Source organism: Pongo abelii, chromosome 4 (assembly GCF_028885655.2).
Source record: "Pongo abelii isolate AG06213 chromosome 4, NHGRI_mPonAbe1-v2.0_pri, whole genome shotgun sequence".
Classification (NCBI taxonomy): Eukaryota; Metazoa; Chordata; class Mammalia; order Primates; family Hominidae; genus Pongo; species Pongo abelii.
The window spans coordinates 38186879-38212679 of NC_071989.2; the positions used below are offsets into that span (position 1 = coordinate 38186879).

General features: G+C 40.8%; 1 long non-coding RNA gene across 4 annotated transcripts in view; it reads left to right on the forward strand.

Annotated features, from left to right (window-relative positions):
• LOC134761386 (uncharacterized) overlaps window positions 1-23912 on the forward strand; it is a 67092-nt gene extending 43180 nt beyond the window's left edge. For 3 of the 4 annotated variants that reach the window (XR_010139943.1, XR_010139942.1, XR_010139940.1), the window contains 2 exons: window positions 19056-19280; window positions 23146-23912. This is a non-coding gene — a long non-coding RNA (uncharacterized LOC134761386). Of the gene's footprint in view, window positions 1-19055; window positions 19281-21454; window positions 23124-23145 lie in introns of those variants that run through there. The other variant, XR_010139941.1, reaches the window with a different exon arrangement.
• The last annotated feature ends 1889 nt before the right edge of the window (window positions 23913-25801 follow it).

Sequence of the window (25801 nt, forward strand, 5' to 3'; positions counted from 1 at the left end):
AAAGTCTCAAAAAAAAAAAAAAAGTTTTCCTAATTAGAAGGTATTCATACAGTTCTATTTTGAAAACATAAGAAAATATCAGTCAATTCTCGTTCCACGTTCCAGAAACAATCTTCTAATATTTTGAAGTACTTTTTAGACCCATTAAAAGTTGCACATATGAATATGTATTTTTCAAAAAATTGGGATTATTCTGTATTACAGAAATTGTTTTGTTTACATGTTATCTCATAAGAATTGTCTCTTGTTATTATATATTTTTGGAAACACAGGAGCATGGTAAGTATGAGGGCAGGTAGGCCCTGGTCTTGCATGGGTTTGCAGCATGGAGTCAGGGTAATGGATCAGGAAACCTGTGTGGAAATCATCCTTTTTCTCTTTGGTGGACTGAAGCAAATTTAGTCTATTTAAAAAAGCGAATTTTAAATTAAAAGATTAATGTTATTGCTTAGAGAAAATAAAATCTAGAAAAAAAATTAACACTGTGCAATGCATGTTTCCATGATAAAATTCCAGCATCAATTTTGGAAGGTCATTTCTGAGTGTGGTCAGGGTGAGAAAGGCAAAGAAACAGAAAGAAACAGAGAAGGAAGGTGGTGAGTGTGCCTGACGGAGACACACAAGGACCTGGGAGGTGGGAAAAGGGGGCTGGGGGTCTGATTCGAGAGGGACTGACAGCTCACTGGGCTTGAGGCATGCCCCTCAGCTGTGCAGGTGAGCTGAGAGAATGTGTGGTGACAGTCAGTACTGGTCACCAAATATTCCAGATCTACTTCCAGGCACACAGTCAGGTGGTGGCTCCCAGCTCCCTTGTGGTCTGTATGGCCCTGTGGCATGTTCTGGCCAGTAAAATGTGAGTGGAAGTGCATCACCATTGGGTGGACACTTTAAGAGCTGGTATAGGGCTTCCCGTGTTCCCTCTGCCACTGTGATTGGTAAGGTCCCAGAGGTGGCAGACATCTTTGGGTCCCAGAGCAAGGACGACACAGACCAGGGTCCACAACTGACCTGTAACAGACACCTTTCCTTTGAAGGAGGCAGCATATACTTGTGGGTTCTTACAGGGAGCTGACTTGATATAGATGGGCACTTTGGTAATGGTATTTGGCCCTGTGGACCCAAATGTTAATTCAGGACAAAAGATGGAAGAGACTGAGCCTCAAAAGAGGCTAAAGCCATTGTTCACAGTAGAACTCACCAGAAAGAAGGTAACCCAAGGGTAGTAGTGGGCTCCCAGAAGCCACAGGGAACAGACTTGATGTGGGCCAAAGTGGTAATGATCACATGACTAACTGCAGACTCTGGGGTAGGACCCAAGGGAAGACTAGAGAAGTGTTGGAGAAGAAATTTCAGCCTTGGGTCAGAGAGGGTGAGCTAGGATTCTACCTGGAATGGCTAATTTTATGTCTCATCCTGGCTATGGTGCCCAGTTCCAGTTGTTAGGTCAAACACCAGTCCAGATGTTGCTGTGAAGGTATTTTTGTAGATGTGCTTAATGTATACAATCACTTCACTTTAAATAAAGGAGATTACTCTTGATAATGTGGGTGGACCTCATCTAATCAGTTCAAGGTCATAAGAGCAAACACGAGGGTTCCTAGGGCTAATTTTTAAAAAATAAATCTCTCTTTCTGTTTATATATTTTTAATTACGGAAATTAATATATAATATATATCATATTCCTATAATTATAAATATATAACAAATTCATATCATATTTCAGTAATTAAAAATATTTTCTGTAACTGTAACCTTCTCAGTGCCTGTTTTTAACAATGCTTCTGTTCTTATTCAGCAAATCTCTTTAAAAAAACAAGAGATATGTATGCATATTTTGGACACAGTCACTTGGGAAGAAATCAGGAGTCTAGCTTTTTCTGAAGAGGGCCTTTGGGGAAGCAGAGCCCAGCTCCTGGAGCCTAGGGAAAGAAGGGGGATGCGGGGTGTGTGCTCTGGCTACAGAGTGATAAAGCCCTGCTCTAAAGAAAGAGCCACTTAGTTTTTCAAAAACCTCCTTTTGCCACACTTCTCATTCCCCTTAAATCATCAGATCCATTAACCAAAAGCCAAGTTGCTCTTCAGGGATTTGTTTTTCAGTTTTAAAAAGTCTTTTCCCATCCCAAAGCTGTTCCATATGTGTATCAAGGAGCTATCAACTTGAGTTCACATTCCCGTGATCACGTTCCTGGGGGGACAAACCACAGGACAGAAAACAAAATATTTATGGCAATTTTCCTTGGAAATCAAGTGGAACTTTTCAGGGGACTCAGTTCTGCAAACATGTAGCAGTTGAACGTACGGTTGGGAAATGGGCCAATTTTGTACTTGCCTCCTCTCTGGGTGCCATCTTTCTCTCAGCTCTCCCCTCAGGCCCTCCCCTTCTCTCTTCCCTAAGGCCCCCCCCACATGCCCTTTTGCACCCTTAGCTTGCTGTAATTAGCCCCTCTATACCCACAAATGTCTGGACAATCCTCTCCTCCCCGATTTCCTCCTTGAACCATCAATCTTTCCTTGACCCTAGCCCCAAAGCCTTTGACTAGATTCATCACAATAATGAATAGATACACCACCACTAATGTGCTAGCTTCCTTCATCTAATTCAAGGAGTTACCTAGCCCCATTAAAAAGCCTTGCTCCTTACTTACTTCCTAATGGAGATCTAGGATGGGAGTGGTCGCCTCTCAAATTCCAGTCATCCACTGGTGTGCAGGAGCTACCTCCCATGGGCTCATGAGAACTGGTAGTTAAATATTCAGAAATTTTGTGAGTTGGTTGTTAAACTGTTGGTCATTTGAAATTGTTCATTGTGAGAATGTTTGTCTCCTTGGAAATCAGTAAACACCATAAATCAGAGCTTTCTTTTTAATTCAGAAAGTGAGCTTACCAATATGTCACTGCACTAATCCTCATGGGCTATAAAGTGTCAAAGTGAAGTGTCACAAACAAATTTCACCAGCCACAGGGTGTGGGCTGTGAGTTGGAAATTGAAGTGGAAGAACTTTGTACTTCGTCTGTGGACAAGAAGAGCTTTTATCATTTTTCCCTTTTATCTTCATTAAATTTTATAATTCTTTTTATGACCTTAATTTGTGATTACGACCTGCCATGTATTTCTTGTTTAAATAACCCTGTAATTGTTTTCCTCTGTATCTTGATTGGAATCTCCTTTGGGAAAGATGATGTGTTTTATAATAAGAGAAATATTTTAGGAGCCACGTACCACAATTAAAATTAACATATGCCAGGGTGAATCGTGGGACACCAAGGAAGACATGTTTTGGTTTCTTGAATGTTAACTGAGTCTGAAGGAAATAACTGAAAGGTCAGAATGAGCCTGGAACACTTGTTTATTGAGCCTCCAAAGAGAACCTCTCAGAGGTGGAGAGAGGCCAAGGCCAAATCTACTTTTTTTAGGCTTCTAGAATATAAAAAATGTGAGAAATGCCTTGTATATAGAAAGAGCCCTTTAAAAGGATGAGAGGTTGAGTTCTGGAAGAGCAGATGTTCCTTTTCTAGAATCTATCATGATTAGAACATAAAAACAATGACTTTTTGTAGAATAACTATTGGCCTGTCTGCCTCTTCCCAGACTGTATACTCCCTAAGGACCAAGACTGTATTCCATGCCTGTAATTCCAATCCCTGGCATAGTGCCAGGCACTGAATCAGTGCTTGCATAAATGATGGTTTATAAAAAGAAAGGTATGAATGAATGAATAGAAAGGGTAAGAGAGGACGTCATGCGGTGCTGAAGTTGGTGAGGTCTCCCATCTCCAGTCAGTGGTTCCTAGACTTTGAATTTCATAGGTAAGTACATTTTCAAATAATTTTGAAGACAGATATAGGACTTCCAAACTTCTTATTTTGTCAAATAAGTCAACGGTTACTATCCCCTAGGACTAATGCTTTATTAAGAGAAAAATTATTTTAATATAAAAATTAGTAATTTTCTAAGAACAGAGATAGCAACTTTCTATTGATATCTATTGATAAATATATTGATATCCATCTATATTTTATATATTTGGATATGTCTTTGGCATACATCCTTGCTGGGTATTGGAGAACTTGAATCTTGAGGATCTCACCCAAGTCCAAAATCATTTTTAATAATCCCTGCTTCTGATTAAAATAGCAAAGAAAAAAATTAGGCAACAATCATTGTCTACTCATTAAGTGGATATAGATTATTCATTGTTTGGCATATGAAGCAGCAAATTTGAAAGCGATCAAGGAGATGTATGAGACTGGGCTACTCATTGAACATCTGCAAATCAAGACTGGTCTAGCCTTGGGTTCTGAAGATATTGGGAGATGGGAGGGATGGTTCTGCTTCTTCTCTGCCCTTTGGGTTTATATGGATAAAGTCATGTTGGGTAATCTTAAATTTGAGGATTTCTGAGGGTTCTCAGGGTCAGCGTTATGCACAAGGTGCACTTGGAGTTAGAGGTTAAAAACAGCTTAGTCCTGGCAAAATGCCTTGAGAGCAGCGGGAGATCAGGCTGGATGGCTAAGGTCTGCTTTAAGAGCATGAAATGCTGAGTGAAGGAGAACGGGCTGAAGTTCTCCATATAATTAGAACCTTTGAATGCTGCTTGTTGCTTTTTTTTTCTTTTTTAAAAAGATAACATGATAAACGGAAGGCTTCCACTCTGTATAGACCCAGCTCTCTAATGGGATGGTACCCATTTCCTTCAAATCTGAGCATGTGCATCTGGATCACCAGACCCAGCTGCCAAGAATGGGATGGATTAGCTTGAATTCTTTGGCCACTGAGTTCATGCATCCTGGAGTTTAGGGCCTGAGTATAACTTCCGTTAGAGAGAGAGGATTGCTTTGAGCCTCTTCCACTCAATTTGTTTTTAAAAATTCAGAAGAATTATTTTCCAGACAGTGGGTGGGACAAGCCAGTATGTTTAGTAGCCATCCCATAAAAAAAAAAAATGAAGCTTTTTGCAATAGGAACAAATGGAGTGAAATTATTTGTGTGATTTGAAGAAACTGCTTATTTCTGGGCTGGCTGATGCAAAAACAGTTTGCATCCTCCTTTGGTGATTTTATCCCCCAAGGAGAATATTACTTACATTTACTGGCAATACTTTAAAAATATTCTCATTTCAAACTCAGTATGAATAGCTAGAAATTGACATGTGGCTGTGTGATTCTCTTGGGAGTTCAGATCCCCTAGATGAAGTACGGGAAGGAAAAGATACAAAAGAATGACAGCTTTAATTTCAGTAGTGCACTCATCATGAGTGCACATCAGAATGGCACCTTGCAGAACTCTTCGTGATTTTGAATCTTAAGTTTCTCATTAGTATGATCAGTTTGATCAAGCCTACATATATTTTTAAAATTACTATTTTCTTCTATTATTCTTCAGAGCAGCAATTGACATGTTTTATTTGAAAATTAGAATGAGTTGAGGCAGGGAGCAAAGCCCAAAGTGGGGCTTCTTTTGCCCTAAAGTGTGATGAAGATTGAATGACTAATTCTTTAAGACAGTAACATTGAGGTCTTGGCCAGAGGATGGATCTCTCAATCTGTCCTGTCAGGCAGTCCTGAGCGTAACGGGCTCAGTGGCCAAAGCAAGGGTGACTTTATATACAGAAAGACAGAATGTTGTGCCATGCAGGCAACTCTACCTGGTGCCTAGAATTCTTCATGCTCAGGAGAGAGGGATTTCATGATGATGTTTGATCTAGAACACTTGACATATAATTGATCAAGCAGAGTGCAAGAGAAAGCCAAGCAGGAAGAGTGGAGGACAGAGGAGAAAGATCCTGGGGACAGCATGGCCAAGAGGCCTGGGCAACCCTCCCCTGAGTGTTAGACACACAGGAGGACTAGCAGGGTCAGAGGAGGGAGCTGTGGGCCGCCAGGAGCTCTTGTGAAAGTTACCTTCTGATTCTGCCCCTTGCAGAAAATGCCCCTGACCACAGCCCCTCTCCCACAATTTCTCTTTAATAGTGAGTAAATGTGTTAGCGAGATTTATTATCAGATTCCTAAGAGTAAGGGTAGTATGAAGGTCATGGACCAGGTAGGTTCTGAAGTAGGAGCAAAGAAGGAAAGTCTGAGTCATTTTGCTAGAGGACTTCTAGAATAATCTGTTATTCTTGGTAATCAACTTTTAGACTTTTCCTATAAGATGCCAAGTTTGTGATCTAGTTTTAAGTCCTTTTTAATGGACCCATCTAATAATATTCCAGGCCCAGCAACATAGCTTTCACAAAACACAGAATTCTAAAATGTTACAGAAAGAAAATTCTTAGTCACCATCTGGCCCAGAGGTTTTTGAAGTGTTTTTTTTTTTCTTTTTAAAGCAGTGGAAGCTTTGCTTCAAAAGAAACCAAATGAAAAAGTCCAACATAAAGTCATTAAAAAATGGAGCAGCTGTGGTTAACCCCAGTGGTTCTTCTGAAGTAGCTGAGAAAAGAGGATGAAATGATTTGCCTAGGGAGTGATTCAGCAGCCCCCAGAATCATGGATGCTGCTGCTCAATTCAACACCGTGTTCACAGCACCATGTGGTATTAGTGAATTGACAAACAGTCCACTAGTCTGAGTTGGAGAACTGCTGGTGTGAAGGTTTAGGATGGTGTTGCTATTGTAAAGCTACAGAATATTTAGTCAATATGTGTTTTTGTATGCAGAGGAGGGAAAGATGAAACCTAGGATAGGGAGTTTTCCTGTAGACCTGATTCTGGGGACATTGAGAGGACAAGAAATTCTTTCATTTAATGGTGATGTTTTATTTTTGTTGGTTTGTACTCATAATGTTTTATACTTTTTTGTGCATATTAAAGAGTGTGGACAACATCGGTGTACAGTTTAAGAATAAAAGTATGAACATCCATGTATCTACCCCCACCCTGCTGAAGAATGACAATATTTCTAATAATATTGAACATCCCTGTGTGTGCCCTGGTCCTATTAAATCCTCTTGCCTCCTCTAGCCACTAGTATGAATTTTTCATATATGTATTTGCTTTTCACAATAGTTTTAACACCATGTCTGCATCTCTAATCAATCTGTTGTTCAGTTTTGTCTGTATTTAACTTCACAGAAATGGAATTATTTCTTATCTTGCTTCTTTTAGTCAACTTCATACTCTAGAACATTTCTATCATTGTAGAAAGTTCTGTTGGGCTGCATACCTCTAGATATTTACCTGTGACGTTCAGTGGAGATTTATCCATAATGTTAATCATTAGCATGCATTGCTGTATAATGTTCTACTGTTTGAATAACCATAATGCATTTATTCATTTTATAATTGCTGGATATTTGATATATTTCCAGTTTTTTACTCCGACAAAATACTTCTGTTAATAGTGTACCTGTCTTCTGGTGCAAGAACTTCTCTAAGGTTTACACTCAGGAGTAGACATGCTGGGTAAAGAGTGGGGACATGTTCAAATTTTACCAGGTAATAACTAACTCCCTATTTATTTGATGTCATGTGCTTAGAATTGGATTAACACAACCCAATTACATTAAATACAACCCTTGCCTCTAGACACACTATCATCAGTGGAACATGCAAGGTTGGTCAGTCTGTCTGTCTGTCTATCTATCTTAGTGAACATACCAAGAATAGATCTTTACCAATTACTTAATAATTACTTGTGTCATCTTATCCTTTTGCCTCCTCGATGGAGGTAACCACTATCTGGAATCTCATCATTCTTTTCTTAAAAAAGAGTTATTTTCACATAGATGTATGTGGTAATATGTATGTGGTAATTATGATGTTAACAAATTACTTTAAACCTTAGTTGCTTAAAACAACAATGATCACTTATTATCTTATAGTGTCTGTGGGTCAGGAATTCAGAGAAGGGACATTTGGGTTGCTTGTCTTTGCTCCAGAATATCTGAGGTCTCATCTGAAGGCTTGACTGAAGCTGTAGGATCCGCTGCCAAAGTGGCTTACTCACATGGCTGGCAAGGTGGGGCTGGCAAGGGCTGGTAAGTTCATTCCTCTCCAAGTGGGCCTCTCTCCATGTGGGCTTCCCCACAGGGCTATTGAGTGTCTTCATTACATGACAGTTTTATTGAGGGATTCAGCCATTATTTCTCTTAGCCTAGCTTCCACTTTAGGGTATAACATGATGCAAGTCATAACTTTTCTTCATTTTCTTGTTGAAGATATACAAAGGTCTTGAATTTTTGGTAAAATCTAAACTATTCAGGTGTTGATGAGGGCTCATGTTATGACAGCAGTGGGTGGTTCATGCTTTTTTGCTAATAAGTGGAATGAGGGAGCCAGTTTCTCATGGTTGGTGGAGGTTACAGGGAATACTGTGGGCTCACAAATCACTGCTGCTAGCCAAGTGACACTGGCCACCAAGTTTGAACTCTGGATGAAATAAACATCAAGACATAGAGTAAGAAAGAATAACCCCCCCTCCCCATGCATTCTATTAAAGAATCCCTTCTTGCACACCAGTTCAGTTTTTTCCATTAAAAAAACCAATATATCAATGAATAAGAATAAGATTATTTTATATGTTTAACATGCAATGTCTGAAAATCCAGGGAATATTTTTTCTTGGATTTCCAGCTTCATTCTCTAAAAACACATAACATCACTTAGCCATCTGAATCAGGGATCCAGGTGCATTCCAATCCAACAAACAAATTTCCCTAAATTATTTTATAAATGTTTGAAGCCACAAGACCCTACAAATACAGGCAAGTTGATGTTTAAAAGAAATCTGTAGGCCCCAGGAGGGTAGCTACTATGTCTTTCTAGTTCTTCATCATGCTCTCTGGTATTTAGCCTAGTGCCTGGCACATAGTAGATGCACAAAACAATTGGATTACTAAATTATTAAGTACTAAAAGAGTGCCTTGGAGCTTTCTTTCTACTTATAGCTATGTGTATTAAGTGGAGCTATTGGGCTTTATATCTTACTTGTCAATACCACCAATGGTTATTTAACTCTGAGAAATTGTTTAGCATAGCTTGGTCTGTTCCTTGAAAAAAACAAAAATGCAGATTCAACTAGGTAATTTTGGTGGAAATGAGCATCTGGGGAGATGGAATTGGATTCCTAATTGGACACTCTAAGAACATTCATGCTTGAATTCTTCTGGGGTGAGAGAGGATCACCCTCCAGATCTTAAGAGTTCTTAAAAGGGAGGTGTAGTATTTCAGAAAAAACCCTTTCAAGCCTTAATGCCTTTCATCAAAGGCTTTTAAAGCACTTTGCCTTTAACAGGGCCCATGCCTACCTCCTGCCCAGCTTATACACATGCTTCCCTTTGAGGTCAGTGGAGGCTAATAGTGCTGAGAAAACAAGTGAGTGCATGTAGTGGTAGTAGAGACTGCAACCTCGTCGTCTTTCAGTCTTGCATGTGAGTGTGCACCTGAGACTTCAGAGAAGTCAGCAGAGGCCAGAAGAAAATCAAGCACGAGCACCAAAGAAAACCAGCTGCCCAACGAAGGGACCTCAGGTCTAATAATTGGACCCTCTCAAAATGGAACAGTTTACCACTGGAGGTAGTGAGGTCCTCATTCTTGGAGAGACTCAAGCTGAGGCTGACTCACCACTTGGTGGCAATGAAGCAGTGGTGGGGGCGAGCAGGACCCACATGCAAGATAGGGGAACCAGTTTACGGTCTATGAGAACTCTTACCCCTCCATGTCTGAGTCTATAAAGTCAACTCTGCCTCTTCTTTCTGGAATGGGCCATCAGAAATCTCTGATTTACTTGGACCCTCACCTACTCTCATTTCTCCTGCTACTCAAGTTTAGTGAGAAAGAGGCAAATGACTCCCATTGCCAAAAGTCTAACTGGAATCAGATAGGAGTTCAAAAAGGAGCTCCCAGAATAGGTTTTGGGACTAGGGCATACTCACCACTGATGTTCTCAGTGAGGACCCTAAGCCCAGAGAAGTCTGAATCACCAGTGACTTGGTTGGTTTCCTACTGTGTGCTTGTCAAGGCAGGACATGGGCCTGGTAGATTTTATCATGGTTAATCAAATCATTAACTGTCAGTGTTGAGTTTTCTTGGCCATCTGTGTCTGAATGTGTTTGCTTCAGGGGAATAACTGTGATTGCTTAGTCTAGTGAGTGGTTCTCAAACTTTTGCAGGAATAAGAATCACCTCGCGGGCTTGTTTCAAGACAGAGTGCTGGGCTCCACCCTCAGATTTTCTGATTCAGTGGGTCTGGGGTGCAGCCAGAGAATTTACCTTTTTAGCAGATTTCCAGGTGTATTAGTTTTCAATTACTGCTGAAACAAATTACCACAAACTCTGTGGTTTAAAACAACACAAATTTATAATTTTACAGTTCCGGAGGAGGGCAGAAGTCCAAAATGGGTCTCACTGGGCTAAAATCAAGGTGTTGGCTGAACAGAATTCCTTTCGGGAGGCTGTAGGGGAGAATCCACTTCCTCGCATTTGCTGGCTTCTAGAGGCTGCCTGAATTCCTTGGCTCATGGCTCCTTTTCATCTTCAAAGCCAGCAAAGGCTGACAGAGTCTTTTTCAGATGCCGTCTCTCTGGTTCAGATTGTCTGCCTCCCTCTTCCTCATTTAAGAATCCTTGTCTTTACACTGGGCTCACCTGGGTAATACAGAAAAATATCTTTATTTTAAAGCAAAATGACTAATAGCCTGAATTTCATCTGCAAACTTAATTCTTCCTTGTCATGTAACCATATATTCACAAATTCCAGGGATTAGGATGAGGATATCTTTTGGCAAGGGTCATTACTGTGCCTGTCACACCAGGTGATACTGATGCTACAGGTCTAGGGACCACACGTTAAGGACCTCTGGCTTAGTGATATGAGGGACCATCTAGAGGGTGCATAGTTATTAGGAGAATTGTTTGTCAGTAAAAGTGGGCAAGAATGTGCATGTCTTATGGAAAACTGGCATTTTGTATAGTTTAAGATTTTATCAAACTATTATGGAAAATACTGCTTTGTAAAATATTAATCCCAAGATTCTTGTGGATATCCAAACTGAAGGACCAAAGGCTGATTTCTCACGACTGTAGCACACTGCCCTTCAGTTTTCCCCCATCAGTCTCATTCACTCCTTGCACCTGATTGGCTTTGCTCTTGTGATGGTCTCTACCTGCCATATTGTTCTCTTGCTCTTTACCTAGTGAGACCCTGCCCCTTTGGTTTGAAGCCTCTCCTGGCCCTGATGCCTTCTCTGATTGCTCTACTTGAAAATTATCTTATTTGTCAGTTTACTAGATATTCTCACACATGAAATCATTTGGTTCCCATAACAGTGCCATGAGGTGGGCAGCCTGTCTGTTTCATAGAGAGAACAAGGCCACAGCAAGTTTGAATGAGCTGCTCAGGTTCACCCAGCACTCACAGGTCTGGGGACTCGGCCTGTAGTGCCATGACTCTGAATCCAAGCTTGTCCAGCTTGGGTGAAAGGGGCATTTCAGGGGAACTCCCAGCTGGCGAGTTCCTGGTTAAATGACCAAGTTTTGGCCTCAGGTGAGCAGCATATCCTCTGGAGGACCTGACTTTCTCTTTAAGCTCTTTTCTTGTCCGTCTACGTCCAGGGGCAATTCTCTCTTGCTATGGTGCTCTTTATTGGGTAGCTTAAAAAAAAAGAAGCCTCTTGTAAATGAAACTAGAATTCCTTGCTTAGGAATTTAACTTGTCAAATATAAATGCTGTCATTTTAATTATTAAGTGCAACTGAGATGAGCTGCTGTCGTTCACAGCTTCATTCCTGGAGTTTTAAAGAAAGAGACTCTTGGATAATGAGAACCACAGATTTAGGAAGAAGGTTTTTTTAAAATCAGACACTAATAGCAGTGTGTTTTCTGTAATCTGTAAACCTTGTGTACCATGACACAGGTGGTCATTTCTTTTACTTTAAAGAAAATAATAATCATATGGACGAATCTGGTCTGGGTGAAAGGTTATATGTTTAGATTAGCTCCATGGGATAGGAGAAGCAAGAGGAGAGGCAGAGACCCATGAAAAATTATAGCCTGAGGGTAGTAATTTTGTAAAACAAATGTATGACTAGATGGTGATTCAGCCCGTATTTTTTTTAAGCAAGTATTTAATTTACTGTTGGGTGAGTGGGAGGGAAAACAGTGAATGAACATGGGATTAAGATATAGACCCTTACACCTTCTAATCTTTCCTATCACTTGTCATCCCTGGAAAACTCCCTGAGTTCTCTGCATTCATTTTCTTGAGGCTGTGGATGGATAGGCTGGGATTGATGTTTACCTGCCTGTTTGGAAAGCTTGTTGGGTCAGTTCCCCTGAGTGGTCATGAGACAGTACCCAGCCCAGCAGGTGTGTCCCTAAAGTGCATCTGTCATCAGAAAGGGAATTCCTCCTTGTTGCAAATGAAGTGTGATTGCTTGTCAGGTGAGTGAGCACCCGTGGGCCCTGGGTTCCTGCCAAACTTGTGTGGGTTTGGGCTGTTGGAAATATTGCGGGATGTAAGGGAACATTCCACTGTTAACCCAGGGAGTGAAAATTCACTATAGTGTGATTAATACAGTGATGAAAGATGCACTTCCTTCACATTCTTAGCTGATGCTTTGAATGTTCAGAAGAAATGTTAAATTCATTGATGAAAATATAAAAATTTAACAGTTCTGAATGTACTCCACCATGTCCTTAAGCACTGTCAGGACACAAAATTAACATGTTAAATCACCTCCTGAGTAACGGCCAACAAACATCCTCAAAATAGTCTTCTTAATATTTCACTGGTTACTAAATCGAGATATTTCTAAAACAAGAGACCCAGTTTAAAGATCAATAGGTGGTAGTAACATTACGAGATGGTGTCCTCACTCTGCCATGATGATATGATGATGATAAAGAAAGTAAAATAATTCACATTTATGGGGTATTATTTACATGTATTACCACATTTAATCCTCATGACAACCCAATGAGGTAGGTGCTATAATAATCCTCATTATGCTAATCAGGAAACTGGGGCTTAGAAAGCTTAACAAACTTGCCCAAGGTGACCCAGCCAGTGAGTTCCAAAATTGAGATTCAAACCACCAATCATTCAAGAAACAGTGCTTTATTTAGTTTTCTTTATTTTATTTTTATTTTATTATTATTTTTGAGACAGGTTCTGGCTCTGTTGCCCAGGCTGGAGTACAGTGGCACAATCTTGGCTCACTGCAACCTTTGCCTTCCCGGCTCAAGCTATCTTCCCACCTCAGCCTCCTGAGTAGCTGGGACTACACACGTGTGCCACCACACCCACCTAATATTTGTAGAGACAGGGTTTCACCATAATGCCCAGGCTGGTCTTGAACCCCTGGGCTCAAGTGATCCACCCACGTTGGCCTCCCAAAGTGTTGGGATTACAGGCGTGAGCCACCGTGCCCAGCCTTATTTAGTTTTCTTATATTGCCAGAAATCGTCACCTATCTTCTTCCTTCTTTCCCTCCCTCCCTCCCTTCCTTCCTTTCCTTTCTTTTCTTTCCCTCTCTGCCTTCCTCCCTACAGACTTTGATCTTTTCCATGTCTGTTCATTCTTTTTTCTATTATTTAATTCTCCAGGCATTGAGTAAGCACTTGCTACGTGCTAGGCACATAGGTGTTAAGAGGTAAGGATTTGAAGATGAGCAAGACTCAAATCCTATCTGCAAGAAATTTGCAAGTATCTTTGCTTCATCTCAACTTTCTCCACCTCTTCTTTCTCTTCCCCGCCCCCCCCTTATTTTCATCATCCTTGGCACATATAGTGGATGACTGGGGGCTACTCTACCAAGACTTCTTAAGAATTTTCCCTTCCAGTTATGAACAGACACTTCTCAAAAGAAGACATTTATGCAGCCAAAAGACACATGAAAAAATGCTCATCATCACTGGCCATCAGAGAAATGCAAATCAAAACCACAATGAGATACCATCTCACACCAGTTAGAATGGCAATCATTAAAAAGTCAGGAAACAACAGATGCTGGAGAGGATGTGGAGAAATAGGAATACTTTTACACTGTTGGTGGGACTGTAAACTAGCTCAACCATTGTGGAAGTCAGTGTGGCGATTCCTCAGGGATCTAGAACTAGAAATACCATTTGACCCAGCCATCCCATTACTGGGTATGTACCCAAAAGATTATAAATCATGCTGCTATAAAGACACATGCACACGTATGTTTATTGCAGCACTATTCACAATAGCAAAGACTTGGAACCAACCCAAATGTCCAACAATGATAGACTGGATTAAGAAAATGTGGCACATATACACCATGGAATACTATGCAGCCATAAAAAATGATGAGTTCATGTCCTTTGTAGGGACATGGATGAAGCTGGAAACCATCATTCTCAGCAAACTATCACAAGGACAAAAAACCAAACACCGCATGTTCTCGCTCATAGGTGGGAATTGAACAATGAGAACACATGGACACAGGAAGGGGAACCTCACACACCGGGGCCTGTTGTGGTGTGGGGGGAGTGGGGAGGAATAGCATTAGGAGATATACCTAATGTTAAATGACGAGTTACTGGGTGCAGCACACCAACATGGCACATGTATACATATGTAACTAACCTGCACATTGTGCACATGTACCCTAGAACTTAAAGTATAATAATAAAAAAAAAGAATTTTCCCTTCCAGTGAACACTACCTGCTGAAGGTGGAAAAAGCTAGAAGGTAACTATGTCCTTGTCAGAGGAATTCTGATAGAAGAAAGGTAGACCTGAAAGGAAATAGTGCCAAAAAACAAAACAAAACAAACAAACAAAAAAAATATGAGCAAGATGTAGACAGACTGACAGCCAGAGGCTTCCAAATGAGAAAGTGCAAAGCTGGTGAAGGGGAAAATGGCACTCAGTCCATGATCATTCCCAGGGTGATGGTGATCTGCTTGTAGGTGTCTAATGGGTGTGTGCACACAGGAAAAGAGGCTATTGGGCCAAGTTCTTCAGATTAATCTACAAGAGAGATAAAGGAAAATAGGGAGGGGAGGAAAGAAAATGATTGATTGCAATTTCTAAGTAGATTTTTTTTTTTTAGTAGACATTATATGCCATTTCAGACTTGGGGCCTGCTCATGAAAATCCAGGGGAGATGTCCTTGTTTGAACTACTTGTAGACATTCACTTTGCTTTTAATATCAGCTGAATAACATAGTTTATTTAAAAAGCACAATGCCCAAGGGACCTAGAGAAACTCCTCTGCAGTCATATGGGCTTCAGTGGCAGAACACAACCTGTTTCTCCCCATGTTTTATTCCATTTATTTCACGTGTCCAGAATTTAATGAGAATTGGATTCCATGAGAGATACTGCCAGATCAAGTGAAATCATGCATGGAAAAGCCCATCCTAAATGATGAAAAGTTGTCTTGAAGTCACTTTCAGATCCTGACACCTGAAATCTTATCCTGTTTAGTTATTTTCTTAAAATTGTCTGCTATGAGCATGTATTTGTAAGTAGAAGCTTTACAAAGACTTCTAAAATGAGGGCTAAATGGGATTTCTGCATTTGTAGGTTTCTGCTTTTTGGCATTGGCTTGAACCACTGTGTTCCTGGAAGCTTCTTCCAGTGCAACACCTCATGAGAATCAAGAAGCTTCTCATCAAGTTCTGTTCCACTGTAGGGGCTGCAGTTCTTAGATGCTGCATTTGTCAGAGTTCTCCAGAGAATAGAATCCAGAAGATATCTATGTATATATACATCTATAGGGTATAATATGTATACATAATGGGATATGCATGTATCTCTCCATGTACACCTACACGCACACACAGAGAGAGGAGAGAGGCTGGACATGGTGGCTTATGCCTATAATCCCATCACTTTGGGAGGCCGAGGCAAGCGGATCACCTGAGGTCAAGAGTTCGAGACCAGGCTGGCCAACATGGCGAAAACCTGTCTCTACTAAAAGTACAAAAATTAGCTGGGCATGGTGGCAGGTGCCTGTAATTCCAGCTACTCAGGAGGCTGAGGCAGGAGAATCACTTGAATCTGGGAGGTAGAGGTTGCAGTGAACCGAGATCACGCCACTGCACTCCAGCCTGGGCAACAAGAGCGAGACTCCTCCGTCTCAAAAAAAAAAAAAAAAAGACAGAGAGAGAGACAGAAGATATTTATTAAGGAATTGGCTCATGATATCGCGGTGGCCGGCAAGTTTGAAACCTGTAGGACAGGCCAGCAGGCTGGAATCTCAGGCAGGGTTTCCATGTTGCAGTTTTGAGTCAGAATTTCTTCTTTGAGAAACTTGAGTCTTTGCTCTTAAGTCCTTCAACTTATTAGATGAGGTCCAATAATAATGGAGGGTAATCTATTTTACTTAAAGTCTATTGATTGTAAATGTTAATTACGTCTACCAAATACCTTCACAGCAACATTTAGATTAGCGGTTAACCAAATAATTGGGCAACATAGCTCAGCCAAGTTCACACATGAATGAGCCATCACAGGTGTCAGGAGCCCAGGAGTTTCTGGGGATTTCATCCAGAGCACAGGGCTGACAGGACCTGTTTCAGAACTAAAGTCAAACCCATGTTGTGCAGCTGTGGGAGCATACCCTGCCTGATGATGACTTCTTGCCTGAATAATTGCCCACTGTCATGGTGGATCAGCCTAGTTAATCCACAGGGCTTGGCCTAAAAGTGGGAGAGATGGAGCATGGGAGCTCATTTGGCATCTTTGTCTCTATTTTTAAAAGGCCCCCCTTCTTCTGAGTGGATTAATCCCCAGCCAGGACATATGACTTGGCGAGCCCTGGACATCATCCCCCTAAGATATCTTAGCCAGGTGTCCTTGTCCAGCGAACAGCCCTCCCAGCTGTATGTGCTGGCCTTGCCCAGAGAGAACCAAGCAACATTTTTTAGATGAGAAACTGAGCCTGGATATTGATGAACTTGCTGAACTGTGTGTCCTGGGTAATCTGTAATTGGGAATTCTAGATTCTAAAAGTAGAGTCTGAGTGGCCTGACTACCCATGCTACATGTACCTTACTCCCTAGGTGAGGGAATCAGAGGGAGTATGCATGGGAAAAAATTGCCTATCCAAAGTCTCCCTCTCCACACCTGTCAACTCACCAATTTCAGAATTAATTGGATTGTAAAATAAAAATGCCTTCTGAGAGTGTTACCTTATTCATATGTTTAGCAAGAATGACTTCATTCAGGTGATGATGATAATAATTATTTGTATCTAAAAAACATCTAGTGGTTTCAAATACTCATATTGTTTGATCTCCAAGACCACAAAGATTTCATGGCTGTTTAGGGCTCACTTGAGGAAATTTACATTTCATGATTTAATGAAGCACTATTTTTGTAAGCATAATTTTTATTAAGTGAAACAAACATACAGAAAAGTGCATAATCATAAATGTACAGTTCAATGAATCTTCACAAACTGAATATATCTATGTAACCCCCATCCAGATAAAGAAGTAGAATATTTCCAGTACCCCAGAAAACATCCTTCTCTAAAAATTTTGATGCTAGACTCCGCCCAAAGAGCCAGGGTCCAAAGAGATAACAATTCCAAAATAAGGTCTCAAGGTGAAAATGAAAAATTATAGTCAAATCTGTGGATAAGGCCGGGGTCATTAATCTTTGTTAGGCAAGTTAGGAATAAATGAAAAAAGTACTAAATATTTCCTTGCCTTTATTGCTTTAAAACCTTCTCTAAACCTTAAATAATATTTATATCCTTCGACCCAGTGATTTTGTTTCTTGAAGTCTGGTGGAGATTCAGAGATTTCTGTGGGAGATAGAAATTGGATTCAACCTAAGTACCCAGCAATGAGGGCTTGGTTAAATCTGTTTTTCATTGAGTGATAGATAAATGGAATATTATACAATTGTTAAAAAATCAGAACCCATGCTTAAATGTTCATGACACAGTGAGAAGTGAAATGGAAAGATATAATAATTGTACACATATTAGACAATATGAATTTTATTTTTGTTAAAAATGTCTGGGCCGGGCATGGTGGCTCATGCTTGTAATCCCAGCACTTTGGGAGGTCGAGATGGGCGGATCACAAAGTCAAGAGATGGAGACCATCCTGGCCAACATGGTGAAACCCCATCTCTACTGAAAACACAGAAATTAGCTGGGCGTGACGGCATGTGCCTATAGTCCCAACTACTTAGGAGGCTGAGGCAGGAGAATTGCTTGAACCTGGGAGGTGGAGGTTGTAGTGAGCCGAGATCATGCCACTGAACTCCAGCCTGGAAACAGAGCCAGACTCTGTCTCAAAAAAAAAAAAAAAAGTTTGAAAATATTAGATAGAAATACATGAAACAAATAATGGTGGTCTCTAAGTGTGAAATTAAAGGCAATTATAATTTTATTTTCATGCTATTTGTTTTACTTACTGTTTAATTTCTAAATGAGTTTATGTTACTTTAATAATAAAATATTCAGAACTTCTTTATAAAACTATTTTTACCTTTGATGTATTTTCACTTATTAAATAACTCTGTTTTGTCAAAAGTAAATAAAAGGCAAACAATCATCCTTATTTTCTTATCAGGAAGAGGCACAGCAGTAATTTATTTTCCCAAATTCCACACCCTTGACTGATGCTTTCAGCCTCACTTAAATTATTGCCTAGTTCTTTTGATTGCTACACAAACCTTTGGAAATAAACTGAAACTGCAAATGACATGGAGATAAAGCAATGCCAGGCATTCCTGTTATCTTTGCCATTCCAAAATGCCTTAGGCACCATGAAGAAAGTATTCACTTACCTGCAGTATGGGTTTCAAAGGATGTGGGCTTCTGTTTTCTAATTTCTAATTATTTCCAATTCTTCAAAAATTGATCATCCATACATCATATGCTTGGTAGTTTTCAATCAGAACATTCCATTTCTTAATTATTTTTGTTAAATAGGATAAAGAGTTAAATTTTTTCTTTTTCCTTTGCACTTGAAATCCATACCCAGTATATAGCCAGTGCCTGCTGAGGTGTATTTGTCCACTTGTTCAAGTGTGGGGTTTGGTGTTAGGAAGGTCATGGACTTGGAGCTGGGTTTTGCAACTTTGCAATCTTGAGAAAGAGAGCCAACTTCTTCGTGCCTTTGTCTCTAGGAAATGAAAGCCCAGAGATGCGATGATTTTTAAGAGTTGAACTGAGCTGCAAGCATGTGGATCGTGTAAGTGCTAACAGAGGCAGACGGAGAAGGAAGATCTGCCATGAAGTGCTATGGTGGGAGGTGCGTCAGCTTGGGGTGGAGGGGTCCCAGGTGGCCCCAGAAGAAGAGGCTTCCGAACAAAGAAGACAATGCTTGGGTTACGGTGGAGGGGACATGGAAGGTGAGTGTTTTCTTCTTATAATTCTAGAATGGTAGGGCTCCAAGAGTCCTCAGCAATCTTCCAACTGAACAAACTCATTTGAAATATGGGAAAATGAAGTATACAACAAATTAGAGACTTGGCGAGGAAAAAGCATCCAGTTAGCAACAGAGGTGGGATTTGAACAGGTTTTCAATTTCCAACCTCACCATTCTTTCTCTTGTCTCTATTCCAAACTGAATGACTCTCCGAGTGTGCCAGTGGGAAGTAAGCTTCTTTTCCCCAAACCAGACACTTTGTCAGACGGCACAGCCTTTCCTTAAGAGCTGCAGCTCACGTGGTGCCAGTTTCAGATGTCAGTGTTAGCTGCTTACTCCTTGGGGTCTCCTAGGCCAGTCCCATGGCTTTATTACTTAGCCAGGCCAAGAGTTGGAGAGACTAGTTGCTGAGAAATATAAGATTTGAGGGATATTTTGTGGTTTGGATTTCCCTCGAAGCAGAATCTGAAATGAGGAATTGAGGGCAAGTCATTTTTTTGGTAGGTGATCCCAGGAAACACCACCTTGGAAGTGAGACAGGGAAGAGGAGGGAGGAAGCCAATAAATGATGTGTTATCAAACCAGTCACCACCATGGGCAACTGGACCTTGGTTCTGCTAGGGTACTCGGGGAGACCATGTAGAACAGATACCTTAGAGCAGGGTTTCACAAACTCTGTACTGTTGATATCTGGGGCTGGATAATTCTTGGTTTAGGGGATTGTCCTTTGTGCTGTCAGATGGTCAGTAGCATCCTGAACTGTACCCATTAGATGCAAGTCGCAACTCCTCCCTACCCCTCCTCCCACCTGTTGTGACAATCTAAAAGTTCTCTAAACATTGTCAAATGTCCCCTGGGGGAATCATTTGTGAAGGATTGAGAAACCACTACCTTAGAGTTATCCCGTTTAAGGGACAAGGAAGTTGGGGTATATTTATCCTCTGACTCCCTGTCTGTCACTGGTAGCAGGCTGTTTCTTGGGGGCATTGACCTTCTAGAATTCATTGGCCAGGCACGTTATCTTTATCAGAAAAAAAGTATTCAGGCCAAGATTTTCAGGAAAACGGCTCTTGGCGTTTACAGGAGAGTTCTGAATGTATATGAGTGAGGCAGAGAAAACACCTAAGATTCTAGTCATTTGGGCATATGCTTTATCATTCATTCATTTAGCCATCATTTCTTCACCATTCTACAAATGTTTATCAAGGACCTACTGTGTGCTAGATGCCAGGCACAACATAGGAGATTCAATGTCCAATGATGAGCAAAAAATGGATACAGCTCCTGCCTTTATGCCTTTTGAAGTAACAGTCTAGAGGAGCAATGAACATTAATCAAGTAACACAAATGAATTTTTAAATCATATAGTGATAGTGCTATGATAAGCTACAAAGTACTGAAATAAGTCATACTACATTGGCTATTCTTCCAACACCCTGTCTTCAGGGCATTGGCAATTGTCATTCCCTCTACTGGGAACATTTTTCTTCCAGGTAGCAGAGCTTGGTTTTTCTCTGCATTTAGGGTGTAGTTAAGTGGTCCTCTCTTCAGAGGAGCTTCAGAGACCACTTAACTTTGACCACTTTATCTAAAATAGTGCTTGGCCCTTTCACCCTTTACTCTGTTCATTTCTTGTTCATAGCACCTGTCATACCTGACAGAGGTATTTTTATTGTTAATTTTTTGTCCCTCCCTGGCATGTCAATTGTCTCATTGCCTTTACATCCCTAGCAAGTAGGTCAATGCCTGGAACTTAGTAGGTATTCAATAAATACTTGTTGTATGAATAATCAAGAGGGATTGACTTGGTGAGGTCAGGGAAAACTTTCTTAAGGCAATAGCAATAAGCCAAGATCTAAAGAGATAAGGAATTACCTGGATGAAGGGGATAGGGAAAAGCATTCTACACAGGAGGAATAGCATGCTGAATGGCTCTGTGGGTAGGAAGAAGCATGGAGATCCTAAAGAGCTAAAAGAAGGACTGTGCACATGGAACAGAGAGAAGCTGGAGCCATTAGTTAGGATTTTAAGCTTCAGAGTAAAAACAACAGAAAGCCATTGATACGTTTTAAGCAATGGAAAGTTGTACATGAGAAGGTGGAAGAAGGGTGGAAAACACAACCAGATTTTTATTTAAAAAAGATCATCGGGTTTCAGGGTCTGGAATACTGGAAGGAGCCAAGAGCAGACGCCATCTTGGTGATGTGTTTCATCTTCAGGACCTGAGACCCATCTGGTCAAATATTTGTGTGTATATGGAAAATTTTAGGTCATTTGTTAAAAGGAGCTCATGAATACATGTCCTTGACTTCCCAGGGATGGATGGAAAAAACACTTCTCTCCCCCAAAGAACTTCCAAATAGTGCTTTTAGCCTATGCTCCTCATCAGTGTCCCTGTCTCTTGGATGTCTCTAGTTTTGGTTGAGGAATGAGGAACTGTGGTTGCCTCCTTTTATTGGCTGATTCATCTGCTGAGCTCCTAACTTCTTAGCTAATCTAGATAAAACCAACCCTTGTCCTGGACCCTGGGCTTTTGTGGAGGACTGTCTTACTGTTCACAAATACTTCGCTTTTTCCATGGGAAGATAATCTATCCCTGCCTGTTGAAATTGGGTATGGACAATGACTTGCTTGGTTGTCTAATAAAATGTGAGCAGAAAGGATATGTGTCACTTCTGAGCCAAAAGTTTTCAGAGCCAGTGCATGGTTGGCCATGTTTTCTCTTGCCTTTGTAGGCACGCAATAAATGTTTGTTGAAAAAAGATGAATAAAAGGAAAGAGCCCCAATTAGGAGCTGGGTTAGCTAAGGCCTATTCCCAGAGTTTCCACTAACTAGCTGTGGCATAATCATTTTTCTACTCTACTGGCCATAAATGGTTCTTTGTTATTTTGAAATGGAGTCTTACTCTGTCACCCAGGCTGGAATGCAGTGGCACAGTCTCTGCTCACTGCAACCTCCACCTCCCAGGTTCAAGCAATTCTCCTGCCTCAGCCTCCCAAGTAGCTGGGATTACAGGTGCACACCGCCACGCCTGGCTAATTTTTATATTTTTAGTAGAGACGGTGTTTCACCATATTGGCCAGGCTGGTCTTGAACTCCTGACCTCAAGTGATCTGCCAGCCTTGGGCTCCCAAAGTGCATAAATGGTTCTTAAGATTTCTTTTTTTTTTTTTTTCTGAGACGGGGGAGGGTCTTGCTATGTTGCCCAGGCTAGTCTTGCACTGTTGGGTTCAGGTGATACTCCTGCCTCTGCCTTGGAGTAGTTGGGACTATAGACGTGAGCCACCATGCCCAGCTCAGGATTCTTTCATTTCTAAAACCCTGTGCAGATATTGCAGAAGTAAAGTGATGATTTTTGGATGCTTATTGGAAGTCTTGTTCATGCTGGTAAATAGGGAAAAGACTTGGGTGGGGGTAGGGAGCACTGATTGGCAAGTTATTTTGTGTTTTTAAAACAAAAATCGCTCTTCGGGGTGGTGCACTATTCCCAGATTTTCTCTGGAAGCTGTGTTCCATCACCTTTCTCAGACTCCCTCACACTCCCCCTCAGGACATCAGAGGAAGGGCCCCCGAATTCATTCCTGCAGCAAAGAGCCTCAAGACTCTGCTCAGACCAGGAAATGAGGGACCTGTTCCTACAAATTGCTGTCAAAACGTATTCTTAATATGTGTTCTCTGGAGTCACGGTTTTGGTGACCTCAGTCCCTGGAGGCTCCTCCTGGGGGCGATAGGATGCCTTCAGAGGGGAGCTGACAGCCCTGTGTTGTGTCTGGGCTCGTGGGAGGCCATCGCTGTCTCCATTGGAGCCAGATGTTTTCCCAGCCCTTAACCTGCTGTGGTTTCTTAGCTCACCGTCTCCAGAGCGACTCTCCCACAACACCCAGCGCCATCTTGTAGATGCGCTGATGCTTCCGGACCGCGGGCGCCCCACAGGGAAGAGCGCTCCAAGCTGAAGAGGAAGGAAACTTCACACTTAATTCATCAAATTCAAACCGAGCTGTGGTGAAAGGAACAGTGCAGAGTGAAAGGAACACCCACATGCCCCAGAAGACCCCGGGGCATCGCTGCCTTTCAGCTTCTTTTGCGCTTCCTGCAGTTCGTGTCACATTCCAAGGACACTCAGCTCTGCGCACATGCACAGAGGGCCGCTTCTGTCCCGGGGGCGTGTTACCTAAAACCAGGCGCTGACCTCCAGGTCAGGAACTCTTGAGTATTTAATCTCTCCGCCGTTCATGGCTACCTGGGTGGCCTCTGAAATATTACTTAATGTCTCTGGGTTCTGATTTCCTTAATTGTGTAGTACCCAGTGACCTTATGATGACATTTCCCTACCTACGAAAAATGGCGCCATCTGAATGTTTAGTCTTTACCTAGAAGTATGAGAAGAGGTTTCTTGCCTGGGAATGATCCTGTGAAGCTGAGGTCACAGTTTATCTTCTCAATTAGGGCAGGGATTAGTACCACAGTAGGTCGTTCGTCAAGAAAAAGGAAAGCTTCTCCCTTTCCAAAAATGAAAGTAGTGAAACTTACATTTCTCACTTTTCCCTGATTGCTCAGAACTAAATATAAAATTTAATTGGCAAGTGTGTTAGCACTTATTTTTAACATATTTTCTTTTGGTCATAATTTTTAATTTTATTAACCTTACTGATTTGACAGGGTCAAATCTAAATAAATAATAATATTTTATTTATTATACAATAAATAGATTTCTGCATAGCTTGAAGGGACCTTGTGGATTGTTAAATCCAACTATGTAGTTTACAGATTAAGCAGTTAAGGTCTGCAGAGAAGGGACAGGACTAAATGTCATCAGCTTGTTAGTTCCAAAGCTGGGTGGGAAAAGCAGTTCTTCCTTCTGATTCTTAGACCAATAATTCATTCCTCCGTTCCATAATGACGATTCTTAGAATGTGACCTTACCTGTAACAATAAGGACAAAGCAAAACAATTGTCTTTGAGTTTCAGGAACAGACTTTTCAGAATTAAATAGTTTCAGGTACATGTTATAGGGAATTCAGTTGATTTGTCCTGGTTAGAAAGCACTTTGTTCACACCTATACTTATGACTACTAGGTTATGGGTTCTTCTGGAGTCTTCTGAACCTGCTGGGCATTTCTGACTGGATGAAAATTAACAAAAGTCCATGTTCATCCTGATGAAAATTAGCAGCAGTTCATCTTAGTTTAATTGCCACAACGTGCAGCTATGAGAGTATGTATATTTTCATTCAGTATTTGAAATATTTATGGATTATCTGTTATATGATTAGTACTAGGGTTTCTATAAATTTACCCATATAATGTATATGTGTTAAATATGTATTATTAATATGGGTAAATGTAATCTATTTGGTATGTAGATACACAAATTTAGAATACATAACAGATATGTTTCTGTATAGACATATATTTTGAAGCCATTCTGTTGTCTGGCTTCTTTGTATTCCCATATGTGCTCAATTTCTATATTCCCTTTCCTGATTCATTTTTTCTTCTAGTATTGTAGTAGAATAAAGGCAACCATGTATTGTAGAGCAGGGGGTACACAGCACAATTTTCAAGGACTCATTTCTACCTCTACAGCCATGCACAGCAGCCTTGCAGTTCAAATCACGAAGCTACCACCCATGTGATGACATCTTGCTGTCCTAATCTGAAAGGGTAGCTTTAGACAAAATGAACCATCTTTTGAGGGCTGAACTTGCAAATAGGTGCGTGTGTGTGTGTGTGTGTGTGTGTGTGTGTGTGTATAGATATAAAACAATTGGATCAAAAACATGAATCAAACTAATTGGTAATTTTTTCTTCCAGAATTAGGCAAAATGACAAGACTGAATCCTCAGGAAAGATACTTAATTCTGCTTATTGGTGTTGCCTCTGAGGACATGCTGTGATGTGATGGTGTAAGAATAGCGATGTTATGTTGAAATTCTTTCAGTTCTCACTGATATGAAAAGAGTTCTAAATGTATTCCAAGTTTTGGACTGTAGCAGATTGAAATATACCAAGACCACAGAGTAATTAACTTCTCTATAGTTTGGAAAATTGATTGGAGAAGACACTAAGAATTTTGCAGATAATCTCTTTTAAAGTAATATTGTAAATATTTAAGTATGGTTAACCATACTTAAGTGTGGTTAACATAACAGTAATACCATATATTTATATATCATCCTATCTCCAAGGAGCTCTTAGTAATTTACAAATTGTTTTTAAATATGGTTATAGCTCTCAGATTCTCTAGAAAGCAAGCAGGAACAAGTTCTATGAATACTGCTTAAATCAAGGAGTTTGAGATTCTTTGAGTGGCAAATCCAGACTCATCCAGTATGTCAGCATCTGAGTTAGACGCTCTTGGCACCCATGTCCTTCCTGTTTTGTGGTTTTCAGTGGGAGCCTAGACTCCTATATGATCAATCTCTTCCTTCTAGCTTGCTTCCTAAACACTACCACACCACACTCCACTACATGAAGTTCCAGGCAATGTGGAATCTGTGCTGT